Below are 15,182 nucleotides of genomic sequence, written 5' to 3' on the forward strand. Positions count from 1 at the left end.
AATCGAGATAGATATAGACTTCCATATATCAAAATAATCAGGATCGAAAAAAATTTGATTGAGCCATGTCCGTCCGTCCGTCCGTCCGTCCGTTAACACGATAACTTAAGTAAATTTTGAGGTATCTTGATGAAATTTGGTATGTAGGTTCCTGAGCACTCATCTCAGATCGCTATTTAAAATGAGCGATATCAGACTATAACCACGCCCACTTTTTCGATATCGAAAATTTCGAAAAACCGAAAAAGTGCGATAATTCATTACAAAAGACAGATAAAGCGACGAAACTTGGTAGATGAGTTGAACTTATGACGCAAAATAGAAAATTAGTAAAATTTTAGACAATGGGCGTGGCACCGCCCACTTTTAAAAGAAGGTAATTTAAAATTTTTGCAAGCTGTAATTTGGCAGTCGTTGAAGATATCATGATGAAATTTGGCAGGAACGTTACTGCTATTACTATATGTACGCTTAATAAAAATTAGCAAAATCGGAGAAGGACCACGTCCACTTTTAAAAAAAATTTTTTTTTGAAGTAAAATTTTAACTAAAAATTTAATATCTTTACAGTATATAAGTAGTTTATGTCAACATTCAACTCCAGTAATGATATGGTGCAACAAAATACAAAAATAAAAGAAAATTTCAAAATGGGCGTGGCTCCGCCCTTTTTCATTTAATTTGTCTAGGATACTTTTAACGCCATAAGTCGAACAAAAATTAACCAATCCTTTCGAAATTTGGTAGGGGCATAGATTTTATGACGTTAACTGTTTTCTGTGAAAATGGGCGAAATCGGTTGATGCCACGCCCAGTTTTTATACACAGTCGTCCGTCAGTTCTTCCGATAACTTGAGCAAAAATCGACATATCTTTAGTGAACTTAGTTCACGTGCTTACTTGAACTCTCCTTATCTTGGTATGCAAAATGAACGAAATCCACTTTTTCGATATCGAAAATTACGAAAAATGAAAAAAATGCCATAATTCTATACCAAATACGAAAAAGGGATGAAACATGGTAAGGTAATTGGATTGTTTTATTGACGCGAAATATAACTTTAGAAAAAACTTTATAAAATGGTTGTGACACCTACCATATTAAGTAGAAGAAAATTAAAAAGTTCTGCAGGGCGAAATAAAAAACCCTTAAAATCTTGGCAGGTACTACATATATAAATAAATTAGCGGTATCCAACAGATGATGTTCTGGGTCACCCTGGTCCACATTTTGGTCGATATCTGGAAAACGCCTTCAAATATACAACTATCCACTCTCTTTTAAAACTCTCATTAATACCTTTAATTTGATACCCATATCGTACAAACTCATTCTAGAGTCACCCCTGGTCCACCTTTATGGCGATATCTCGAAAAGGCGTCCACCTATACAAGTAAGCCCTTCGCCCATTTAAAATACTCATTAACACCATTCATTTGATACCCATATCGTACAAACATATTCTAAAGTCACCCCTGGTCCAACTTTATAGCGATATCTCGAAAAGGCGAACACCTATAGAACGAAGGCCCACTCCCTTTTAAAAATACCCATTATCATATTTCATTTGATACCCATATCGTACAAACAAAGTCTAGAGTCACCCCTGGTCCACCTTTATGGCGATATATCGAAACGGCGCCCACCTATGGAACTAAGGATTACTCCCTTTTAAAATACTCATTAACACCTTTCTTTTGATACCCATATTGTACAAACAAATTCTAGGGTCACCCCTGCTCCACCTTTATGGCGATATCTCGAAACGGCGTCCACCTATGGAACTAAGGCCCACTCCCTTTTAAAATACTCATTAACTCCTTTCGTTTGATACCCATGTTGCTCAAAAGAATTCTAGAGTCACCCCTGGCCCACCTTTATGGCGATATCTTGAAACGGCGTCCACCTATGGAACTAAGGATTACTCCCTTTTAAAATACTCATTAACACCTTTCTTTTAATACCCATATTGTACAAACAAATTCTAGGGTCACCCCTGGTCCACCTTTATGACGATATATCGAAACGGCGTCCACGTATGGAACTAAGGATTACTCCCTTTTAAAATACTCATTAACACCTTTCATTTGATACCCATATCGTACAAACGCATTCTAGAGTCACCCCTGGTCCACCTTTATGGCGATATCTCGAAAAGGCGACCACCTATACAACAACCACCACTCCCTTTTAAAACCCTCATTAATACCTTTAATTTGATACCCATATCGTACAAACACATTCTAGAGTCACCCCTGGTCCACCTTTATGGCGATATTTCGAAACGGCATCCACCTATAGAACTAAGGCCCACTCCCTTTTAAAATATTCATTAACACCATTCGTTTGATGCCCATATTGTACAAACAAATTCTAGGGTCACCCCTGGTCCACCTTTGTGGCGATATCTCGAAACGACGTCCACCTATGGGACTAAGGATTACTCCCTTTTAAAATACTCATTACCACCTTTCATTTGATATCCGTATCGTACAAACGCATTCTAGAGTCAACCATGATCCACTTTTATGGCTATATCCCTAGATGGCGTCCACCTATAGAACTATGGCTCACTCCCTCATAAAATACTCTTTAATGCCTTTCATTTGATACACATGTCATACAAACACATTCCAGGGTTTCCCTCGGTTCATTTTCCTACATGGTTATTTTCCCTTATGTTGTCACCATAGCTCTCAACTGAGTATGTAATGTTCGGTTACACCCGAACTTAACCTTCCTTACTTGTTATTATATAAAATTAGTTTGACATATCAGATTTGTCAATATTATTTTAGATCTGCTACTTTTAACACATTTACAATATTTAAGAAGAACATTTAAGAAGTAGAAACATGATTAATGCTTACATTAATACGTGTTTCATTTATTTCCTTTGAGGAATAAGTTTGTAAAAATAAAAAGCACGTTTTTATAAAGTGCATGTGAAGCTCCATAGATAACATGAGTAATAGAAGTGGTTTATATTGTAACGATTTTACTGCAATTCCCCTTATTTGCAATCTTCTGCTAACGTTCGTATCGCTAAACTGTTGAATAAATAACTCCAATATTGAATAATGGAAAAATGGCCTTTATTAAAGTACTTCACAATAACATTTATACTTTGCAACTAGCTTGCTTAATAACCAAACTAACTGATAGCTTAAATGAATGAAACTGATTCTTCGCCTCTACTGTTGTCGCCTTTTATACTCTCTGATTTGCTCGTTGCATATTTCTAGGCTTTTCTAATTCCAGAACTTACTAGTTAGTTCAGCTACAACTCCAGATATATAACTTTAATAACTTCTCTCATACCCCGTGCGCTTGTATGTGGGAGCGACACTTCCACAATTATAATTGCATACATTTAGGAGCATCTCAGATAAGATATCTGCATGTGTTTGTGCATTGCTTCTCAGCTGCGTATACGTACATATGTGTAGACATAATGATTGATTCGTTTATGTAGATACAAGTGACTGTCTGCTTTATTGTTTTTGTGACTTCATTTACTTAGCATCAGACTAGGGATGTGAGTATCACTTAGTGTCACTCATATTCGCCACACTGACCTCCACCTAAGTCTGATCGTCCCGATCAGACAAATCTCTCGATCTAAACGCTGCCAGCCTTTCCAAATGAACCACTTTCATTTTGGTTCGTGGGCTGCCAATAGTTTGTATGCGGTACACTACATCGTTGATCCGTTTTACAACTTTGTATGGGCCTTCCCAATTACACTGCAATTTCGGGGACAAGCCTTTTTTCATTGTGGGTTGTATAACAGCACTAAATCTCCTTCCTGAAACCCTTCCGAATTAATTGCTTTATCGTACCTCACTTTCATCTTGTCACTCGTAGTCTTTAATCGTTGCCTTACCAGATGGTGTATCTCTCTCAGCTCTTATTCCAAGACACCAGTGAATTTCTTGACATTTCTCTCCGCATCGGCATCTTGCCCATACTTCAAATCAGCTGGCAGTCGAAGGTCATTGCCAAAAATTACCTTTGCGGGAGTTTGGCCCGTTGTCCCATGTACTGCCGATCGGTAGGCCAACAAGAATAATGATATGTGTGTATCCCAGTCCTTATGGTACTTGTCTACTACTTTCCTTAAATGCTCCGCCAATGTTCTATTGAAACGTTCCACCATACCATCGGACTGAGAATGCAATGCAGTTGTCCGTGTTTTCCGAATGCCCACTTCTTGCACATTTCTTGGAACATAGCTGATTCAAAATTCTTGCCTTGGTCAGAATGTAACTCCATTGGAACCCCATACCTTGCAATCAAATCGTTTGCAACCACTTTTGCTACTGTTTCTGCTTCTTTGTTTGGGATTGGGTATACCTCTGGCCATTTACTGAAATAATCCATAACCACCAGTACGTATTTGTTTCCGCGGTTGCTAGTAGGAAATGGACCTGCGACATCCATGGCGATCCTTTCAAATGGGGCACCTGAAATATACTGCTTCATCTGGCCATGACTTCATGTTTTGGGCTCTTTCGCTCTGTTGTATACCTCGCAGTTGGCAACCCACTCGGTGACCGACTGACGGCAACCAGCCTAATAAAATCTCTGCTTAATTTTCTCGAGCGTCTTTGTGATTCCAAGATGACCTCCACTTGGGCCATTATGCAGCTCGCTGAGCACGTCAGGAATCCTCTTTCTGGGAACAACTATCAGTTTATTCTTGCATTGACCATCCTCACTCTCACATACTCGATGAAGGCAATCGGATATCAATTCTAAACTGCTCCAATGTGCCCAATATGACTTCGCAATGGGACTCTCTGCTAACATCTCTTCTCTGTTTGGTCTTTCGTTTCGTTCGAGCCCTTGCATAACATGTGACAAATCTGTATCTCCTAGTTGACACTTTCTTAGTTGTTCCTTGTCGCATTCATCCGTACACGTTATAGTAATTTGCCGGACATCTATAATGTCTTCTTTAGCCTCTGCCCTTGAACCGTGCTTGCATTCCAAACTACATGGTCTTCGTGACATTGCATCGGCATTTCCATGAGTACTACCTTTTCGATGCTCAATGGAAAAGTCATAGCTTTGTAGTCGCTCGATCCACCGTGCCAATTGTCCTTCCGGATTACGGAACTGCAGAAGCCATTTTAAAGCTGCGTGATCTGTCCTGACACGGAATCGCTGGCCGTAGAAGTATTTGTGAAAATGTTTAATGCACTCTACCAATGCCAACAGCTCTCTCCGCGTAACGCAATAGTTCCTCTCTGGTTTTGCAATCGAACGGCTGTAATATGCAACTACCTTCTCGTGTCCATCAACCAGTTGTGACAAAACGCCTCCTATAGCATATACCCTCGCATCTGTATCTAGAATAAATGTTGCTCCTGGAATCGGATATGCCAACATTGGGGCAGTGCACAAACGCTCTTTCAATGTTCGGATAGCCACCTTTTGCTCCTTTTTCCATTCAAAAGCTTTATTTTTTCTTTTATTTTTCTATGTGCTACGCTGGAAAAATTTGGAACAAATCGGCGGTAATATGTGCACAGCCCAAGGAAACTTCTCAATTCATATAGGTTCTGTGGTCTTGGCCAATCCTTTACAGCCTCTATCTTTTCGTTTGAAGTACAGATGCCCTCTGTCGTTACCTTGTGACCCAAAAATTTACTTCACTTTTTAAACAGTGCACACTTTTTGGGACTTAACTTCAGACCAGCGCCAGCTATTCTCTGGAAAACTTCCTCCAAGTTCTTAAGATGTTCATCAAAGTTCTTGCCCAATACGATGATGTCGTCCAGGTACACCAAGCATGTTTTCCAATGTAGGCCTTTCAGTACTTGGTCCATGAGTCTCTCAAAAGTAGCTGGTGCATTACAAAGTCCAAAAGGCATCACTGTAAATTGTCAAAGACCATCACCGACACTTCACCTCAACTTGCCAGTAGCCGCTTTTCAATTCCAGTGTGGAAAACCATTTCGTACCAGATAACGAGTCCAGAGTGTCATCAATTCTTGGCAATGGGTAGCTATCCTTTTTCGTAACGTCACTCAACTTCTGGTAGTCCACCCAAAATCGCATTTTTCCATCTCTCTTCTTTACAAGTACTACCGGTGAGCTCCATGGACTAGCTGATGGTTCGATGACGCCGCTGTCGCCATTTCTTGTACGATTTGACTCACAACTTCCCGTTTCGCCAGTGGAACCCTACGAGGTGCTTGACGTTTCTGCCTCGCGTATCCAGTGTCAATTTGATGTTTCACAAAATTGGTTAGGCCTGGTTTGGAACCATCCTGGTCAAATATGTTCGCATACTTTAGGAGCAGTTGTTTTGCCTTACTCTGATAGGCTTCCTCTAGCCCCTGCGTCCATGCCGTGATGTCATTTGAAAGATCAGTATTACTAGATGATACGTGTTCCTGGAGCTGTTCACAGTTAATAACTACTTCAGCCTCTTGGCATCTTCCCAAAATAGGTCCTTTGGTCAAATTGAATGGTGACTTGAACTCATTGAGTACTCTTACCGGAATACGTCCATCTGCTTTGTCATAGCCAGGGTTTTTCCTACAAGTATGTACAGTGCTGATTTGTTTGCTGCTTCGGCAACCCACAATTTGCTTGTCCCACAATCTCAATAAACCTTTGCCCAGATTACTGCTTCGGATTTTGGTGGTATTTGCTGACTTTCTTCCACCAGCACTCGTTTACTGCTGTAGCCTCTCTCGTAGCCGAAATTAAGTGGCACATCCATGTTCTTATATCGCATCGTCTTGTTTTGCTTGTCGATCTTGATGCCTTGGTTGATTAAGAAGTCCACTCCAATAATGATTTCATCAACAACATCTGCCACTATAAAATTGTGTAGTACCGTGACGTTCCCAATTGCTACTTCACATTCTACTTCTCCAATTACCTGGGTGTCCTCTCGCGTGGCTGTACGTAATCTTGCTCCAAGCAATGGCTTTATCTTTTTGTTGACTAAATCCGCTCGAATGATGGAACGAGATGCACCGGTATCTACATTCAGTAAACGTTCCTTTCCATCCACATGTCCTCTAACAATCTGCGAGATAGAGATTATAGGGCATTCAATTGCGGGAGCCAGCTGTCGCCCCTTGCGGCTGACTCGATTTAGTTTAACGATTGAGTGGTCTTGGAGATTTGCTCATCTCCTTCTGCTCTGCGTTTACGACCTCCCACATTGTTGGAACTGTTAGGGTTGGTGTTGCAATAACGCGCAATATGCCCTGGCTTTCCACACTTAAAGCATTAGACTGCATCATTATTCTTCTGCTGCGTACCCTTCAATGCTTCCAAAATTGCGTCTACCCAGTCTGGCCTTTCCACTTCGACGCGATGAGCTTTGTTCGCTGGCTTACTCAAAAGTGAGGCTGTTTCCTGAGTCAGTGCATAAGATACCATTTCATAAAAATGTTAGTTTTGGATTCGCATATGTAGCCCGCTTCGTTTCCAAATCTCGTATGCCATTTATAAAGCTCTGGATTTTTACCCTTTCAGTGTATTCCACGGGTGCATCCGCATTTGCAAGATGAGCCAATCTTTCAATATCTGAAGCAAATTCCTGCAATGTCTCATTTGCTTTTTGGTAGCGTTTTTGCAACTCAATTTGGAATATCTGTTTCCTATGCTCGCTTCCGTAACGTCTCTCTAAAGCGCTCATCAATGTTTCGCAGCGACTTTATCTTCAGCATTCCAGTTGTTCACTGTTGCAGTCTTCTCAAATTGTAGCTTAAAGACCTGGAAAGGAACAGAACCTTCAAAGGATGGTGTTTTTACCTTTGGATTACTCGCTGAAACTGCTGGGCGATTTAGTTGCAACTCCTGTATACGATCTTTCAAAGCATCCATCTCGGCCTCCAATTTATCTTGTCGTTCACTAAAAGCCTCTAGTTGCGGTGAGACTTTTGTTCCCTGTGCCTCCAGCTTCCTTGAGATACGCTCTTCCTGTGCTTCGAGTTGTAATGTTATGCGTGCCTCTTGCTCTTTTAATTGTTCTGGAATTTGTATAGCCATGTATGTTTTCTGTTCATCCCATTGTGCTTCAATCTTCGATGTGATGCGTGTCTCCTGCGATTCCAGTTGGGATGTCATTTGTGGCGACATTTCTGAAATACGCGTTTCTTGTGCTTCGATCTTTGATGTTATTCGTGTCTCTTGGTATTCTATCTTGGATGTTATACGGTTCTCCTGGGATTCTAGTTGAGATGCCATATATGTCTTCTGTTCTTCCAGTTGAGATGACATTTGCGACGACATTGATGTTACTGTCGATGTTTCTGCAGATATTGCAGCCAATATCATGTTCAAGTCTGTGCTCGTAACTGTCTGCGATGTTTCATTTTTCTCTTCAATTTTTGTTGTTGTCTCGTCCCCATCAGGATAAAAGACATACTCGTCCACATCAATTCCTTGCGACTCCATTACCTCTCGTAGCCGTGCATAAAGGTCGATCTTATTGCCGGTTGTATTCAATCCACGGCTCTCCAACTCTTTGTTCAGTTGCTGGATCCTCAAATCACTCAACTTTGCCATCTCCAAGTTGTATTCGCAATCTTGGGAATTTATTCAAAAATTCCTCTTCTGACACCAATTGTAACGATTTTACTGCATTTCCCCTTATTGGCAATCTTCTGCTAACGTTCATATCGCTAAACTGTTGAATAAATAACTCCAATATTGAATAATGGAAAAATGGCCTTTATTAAAGTACTTCACATTAACATTTATACTTTGCAACTAGCTTGCTTAATAACCAAACTGACTGATAGCTTAAATGAATGAAACTGATTCTTCGCCTCTACTGTTGTGGCCTTCTTATACTCTCTGATTTCCTCGTTGCATATTTCTAGGCTTTTCTAATTCCAGAACTTACTAGTTAGTTCAGCTACAACTCCAGATGTATAACTTTTATAGCTTCTCTCATACCCCATGCGCTGGTATATGTGAGCGACACTTCCACAATTATAATTGCATACCTTTAGGAGCATCTCAGAGAAGATATCTGCATGTGTTTGTGCATTGTTTCTCAGCTGCGTATACGTACATATATATTGATTCGTTTATGTAGATACAAGTGACTGTCTGCTTTATTGTTGTTGTGACTTCATTTACTTAGCATCAGACTAGGGATTTGAGTATCACTTAGTGTCACTCATATTCGTCACAATATATTACATTTTTAAAATGAAAATCTCCTGCTTAAAAAGTAATAGATGAACATTGTTTGTACATTACATTTTTAAAATGAAAATCTCCTGCTAAAAAAGGAGCAAAACCTAACTACATTTTTTCATTTTCGTACTTAGCTACACTCCCTTTTGTGATTCAGGATTTCGGGCAAATTTTGAAAAAACTCCGAACATCAATTCCTTCATTATATGACATTCGACTGCCTAGTCCACTGCCTTCCACTCTATTCGCAACATAAGCTGTATTGAAGCTGCCAAACTACATAGTAAACAATGTATTCAACTAAATGGTGACCATTGGTTTATATTTAAAAATTGAGTTTAGGACGATTATTCGTGACGCAACTCAGCTAAGAGACATAATTTGCTATCATCGGCTTATGGGACAAAAGCGAAGTTAAGGGCCGAAATTAGAGAAGAGCAAGAAAGATTATGATGTGCGAAGTAAAGTGTACGAGGGAAGCGCCAAAAACTCATAAGATCAGCATTGAAATATTTACATTAACTTTTCCGTTTTATTTTAACTAGCATCTTTCATTCACTTGTTCTCTTCCTGTAGTTATGTATGCCGACGAATGACTTTTTCATTCGTTAATTATGGAAAGATTGAATGACCACATCAAAATATTTTAGCCCTATATGCGGCTTATTTGACAAGGCGAAAGGGCTTATGGCATCAGACCTTCATTCTGTAAGGAATATTAGGTGTATGGTGACTCCTTATTTTTCTGTACTTATGTCATCACCCATACGGTTTATAACGTTATGTATAAAATTTACATAAGAAATTATTAAAAGCCATTACGAATAATATATAGGGTTTATGGACCCTATATAAGGACATTTGATATAAGGCATAAACCCCCTAAAAATCAGTCTTACATAGTTATATATCATCGAAAATATGCAGGAAATCCTGCGTTCAAGTTGTGAGAAAAGTACCAGCCCATACCCGTAAAGTATACTTCAGCCATGAAAATATTTCTTTCAAAAGTGCATTTGCCAGATGTCATTTAGAGCAGGCACAAAACAATTAGCTGCCGCCAATGTGTAGGAAATATAGGAATGTAGTATACCAAAAACTAATTTTTCAAACTTAATATTTAAGAATTCATAAGCTTGAACACCGGTATAATAAAAGAATATTCAATTATTAAGTTTGTTTAAGATAAACTGAAAAGAAAGAACCATTTACAGTCATATTGCCATTTCGAAAACCGGCACGTAATCATCATCAGGCAATTTCGTGATGTTATCAAAGGTTTCACCGACATTCGAACCGCGAATCACGCGGTGAAACTGCTGTTGCCTTAACCACTAGGCTATCCTGCTTGTATTTGTTTTCTTGCTTATTGCAGTTTAGTAACGTTCCAATGACGCGTGAATCAAATACAGATTAGGTAGCACTGAAATAAATATGTGTACATATGTATATACATAATAAATTTCTCCATATTTATGAGCGAAAACACGGAAAGAGTAAACAACTTGAAGAAAATGTTAGGAAAATGAATAGTTTGTTTACGTGTTAAGCTTTTTAAATGTTAATAAAATAAATTTCACTGTTACAGAGAAAAGAGAATGTGGACCACGACCATCAACAAAACAGATGTTTTATATTAGTGCTGCCAGCTCTCATAAAGTTGATCCAGATCGTTGTAATGAGATTTGATCATGAGCCAGAGCTCGATAACTCAATGGAACGATCTTTCTATCTAATTTTTACACTAGCAACACAATTGATACTTAATGTCTCTATATTAATTTGCGTGTTATATAGATTTGATTTTGTAAAGTTCCTTTGTTCGTTGCGAATAAGTTTTTTTCTAAACTCGGGCTCAGTTTTACATATTTATGTTTGTTTGTTTAATGGCGTGTTCAATTTATAGCTAATATTTAAGAACTCATGAGCTCTAACAACGGCTTATAATAACTGAATATTCAATTATTATGGTTGTATTCAATTATTATGTTTTTTTTTAAGATAAACTGAAAAGAAAGAAACATATGCTGGTATACTGCGATGGTACGATTTCGAAACCGGCAACGTAATCATCATCAGACAATTTCGTAATGTTATCAAAGGTTTCACCGAGATTCGAATAATTGAATATTCAATTATTATGTTTGTTTCAGATAAACTGAAAAGAAAGAAACGTTGACTGGCATATTGCGATGGTACCATTTCGAAAACTGCCACGTGAGCATCATTAGGCAATTTCGTAATGTTATCAAAGGTTTTACCGACATTAGGAAATGAGGGTTTTAAATATTTAGCACATGTCTTCAACCTGCCTCTTTCCACCTTTGTCATTCCCGAAAAATGGAAAATGGCCAAGGTGGTCCCGCTACTAAAGCCCGATATCTCTGCTATCGCCACTAGCTAAGACGCTTGAAGCCACTTTACTGTCCCATTTCAAGGCAAATTTGCCACTAGCCTCTCATCAGCATGGCTTTAGAAAACTACACAGCACTACCACGGCGCTAAATGCCATTAGCACCCAGATAAATTGCGGTTTTAATGAAAACCCCACCATAGAACAGTACTCGTTGCGCTAGACCTATCAAAAGCTTTTGATACGGTCAACCATGGCACGTTACTGTAGACCTGGAAGGGTCTACCCTTCCCCCATGTCTTAAAAGGTGGACCTCAAATTATCTGGGTGGTCGGCAGGCATCGGTGCAATTTCGAAGCGAAACATCTAAACCAATGAGAATTAAACAAGGAGTGTCACAGGGTGGTGTCCTATCCCCACTTATCTTTAATTTCTACACATCTAAGCTACCTTCGCCACCAGAAGGAGTTACTATCGTTTCCTACGCCGATGACTGCACAATAATGGCCACAGGCCAAGGCCCACAGATCGATGAGCTATGTATAAAAATAAAGGGCTTCCTCCCTGATCTCTCCAGTTTCTTCACCACGCGAAACCTGACATTATCACCGACTAAATCATCGGCGACCTTATTTACAACATGGACGTCTCAAATGTTGGCCATTTTGAGCGTCCACGTCAATGGCACTACGCTACCGACTGTCTTACACCCCAAAATCTTGGGTGTGACGTTCGATCAGGATCTATATTTTGGAGAGTATGCAGCCGCAATTGTACCGAAAATCCAGAGCCGTAATAAAATCCTCAAATCTCTTGCTGGCAGCACTTGGGGAAAAGATAAAGAAACGCTCATTACCACTCACAAAGAAATTGGCCAGCCGATTGCATGCTAGGCGTCCCCGATATGGTCGCCAAGCCTAAAGCTTACCCACTGGAAGAAGCTTCAGGCCTGCCAAAATACCGTCCTCAGAACCGCCACGGGTTGTGTCCTTATGTCCCCAGAACGCCGTCTACATAATGAGGCGAGAATACTCCCAATAAGGGAAAGAAATGTAATGCTAACTAAACAGTTTCTGTTGAATACCCAGAAAGCTGGGCATCCCAACAGACATCTGATTGATGAGCCAACACCGCCCAGGGGCTTAAGGAGTCACCTCCGTAAGCGCTATGGGGAAATGCGGCACCTGAGAACACAGCCGTATGAAGCCAAAAAACATAAGCAGGTCCTTGGTGAACTCCATAAACAGGCGTGGGACCTCTATGTCAGGAATTTCCCAGTGAATCCAGTACTCAAAGAGCAATACCCTAAACTTGCGGAAGAGGAACGCACACTCCCTAGGGAAACGGGAGTCACTCTAGCGCAACTTCGATCTGGATAATGTAACTGGTTAAACTCCTACCTATCCAGAATCAACCCCGACATACAAAATGTATGCTTACAATGTGTCCCACATGACACTAACCATCTTTTCAATTGTAATGTGGAACCAACGCCTTTAACACCTCTCTCATTATGGTCCACCCCTGTTGAAGCAGCAAGTTTCCTCGGACTACCGTTAGAGGACATTGATGACAATTTGTGATTGGTCAGATTTATTGGATGAAGCGAAGCACTGCTACAACAACAACAACAACAACAAGCAGCATGTTGCACGACAAAGGCATAGTTTTCGGAAAAATCACAGAGAACGAAGCATTCATTTTCTGGTAAAGATTATATTTTGCTCCTTATACACTTTTTTTGGCTTTTAACTATGTATGAATGCAATACTAATTTTTTTAAACCGGACTCTAACTTTTGTAAGTATTCATCAACTGAGGATACCATTACTTGCAAAGTGGTTCTATCGACATTCACCCATTGTCTGTAAGCTATTTCCTTAATGAAGCTGTCCCCCAAAATTGTTCTTATTTAATCGATCAAATTTGTTGCCCCAGGGCACTGGGCACATTTTCTGAAATAACAATTTGTTGATGTATTAAGACATAACATACGTTTTAAACAGTCTTGATAGCTTTTTATTAGGTGCACAGGCTCAGTAGTTACATGTTAGGTCCTTCGACTAATAATTTGACGTTCTCATGTATAGTGCAAACGCATACTGCAAACATACATTGTCGTGTGTGTCGTCGAGTGCAGACGTGTTTTTCTTTTGCTCCGAGCTATTTGGTGTTTCGCAATCCTTTTTTAAAAGTAATCTTTTGTATCAGATATGCTTTCGCAACAATATATATTTTTTTTTTCAGACTGTAATGGCCCTATCAATCATGGTAGAGCTATAAAGTGCAAAATATGTGAAAGTTCTTATCATTATTCATGTGCAAAAATAGATATAAATAAAATTTCGCATATTCTAATTGAATATTTAAACGTTGTTTTTGATTGCAATGATTTCCTGAGTGCTTCATATAACTTGATTGCGATGTTTTCTCTTTTAACTAAAGAGATTAATACTCTTTAATGCCTGATGGCTGTTCTACTTAGCAACAATAACATTGGTTCAAAAACTTATATACAACAAAGCAGTGATATAAACAAGTCTGCCAGTGGTTTACAGCTCGTTGAACTTTCGTGTGACAACAACAATAGGCAAAAATCATCTGTGTCTAAAAAAAATATGCCTAATATGCAATCTCGCGAAAATAAACGCACGGCAAATTCAAAACCTGCTAATGCTGTTTGCAACCTCCGTTCGCTTGGTTCTCTGGATACCGACACAAATGCAAATCGCGCTGCCTCGTCTGCTGCTACTGCCTCTGCTGCGCAACTTAGCAGCTCTGCTGAGACAAATGATTGCGCTACGCTTACACCTTCGCTTTCTTCTGCTACCACTCAGTCGCCAAATATCTTCTTCAATGCTGTCGGTGCTGATGATAATAATTTCGAAAACAATAATAATACCGAAAGCAATAAAAATACCAATAATAATAGGCAAAGAAGTGTGGTTGTTGGGCGTAATGTATCCTGTGAGCTTGAAGTCGTTGCCAAAAAGAAGTGGGTGCATATTTCGTCAATCAAACCTTCCATTACTGCTGAAAACGTCGCTGATTATGTAGATAAACATCTCGGGATTGCTAGTAGCTACATAACTTGCTTTATTCTGTTAAATTTGGCACATCTCGGAATGACGTTGAGAGAGGGACTTTTAAACTTGGTGTTTCTTCTGCATTTTATGATTTTCTTTTTGATGAAAATTTATGGCCTTCAGGCATTATTATTCGGCCCTTTCGTAAATTCCAAAAAGAGTACTTTATGTGTAGATTATCGCTTGCCTAATTGTAGTGATACTGCTAAGAGCAATAAAAATTTGTTGAATATCTACTTTCAAAACATCTCGGGAATGCGCACAAAAGCCAAAGACGTATTTTTAGCCACCTCTCGGTATGAATACGATTTTTATATTATCGTTGAAACATGGTTAAATAGTAACTTCGCTGACTCAGAATTTTTTTACCCTAACATCTTTAATATATATCGGAAAGACCGAGACGCAATTAAGACTAACTGCTTAAGAGGCGGAGGCGTTTTAATAGCGGTCAATCGAATGTTTCGTTCTTATTTAGTTCAATTAGAAAATGCTGATTTCCTTCTTGATCAGTTTTGCGTATGTGTTCTTGGAAGTCTCGGTAAACTATTCATTTGTGCTTCAT

The sequence above is a fragment of the Eurosta solidaginis genome, chromosome X (assembly GCF_040869045.1).
Source record: "Eurosta solidaginis isolate ZX-2024a chromosome X, ASM4086904v1, whole genome shotgun sequence".
Lineage (NCBI taxonomy): Eukaryota > Metazoa > Arthropoda > Insecta > Diptera > Tephritidae > Eurosta > Eurosta solidaginis.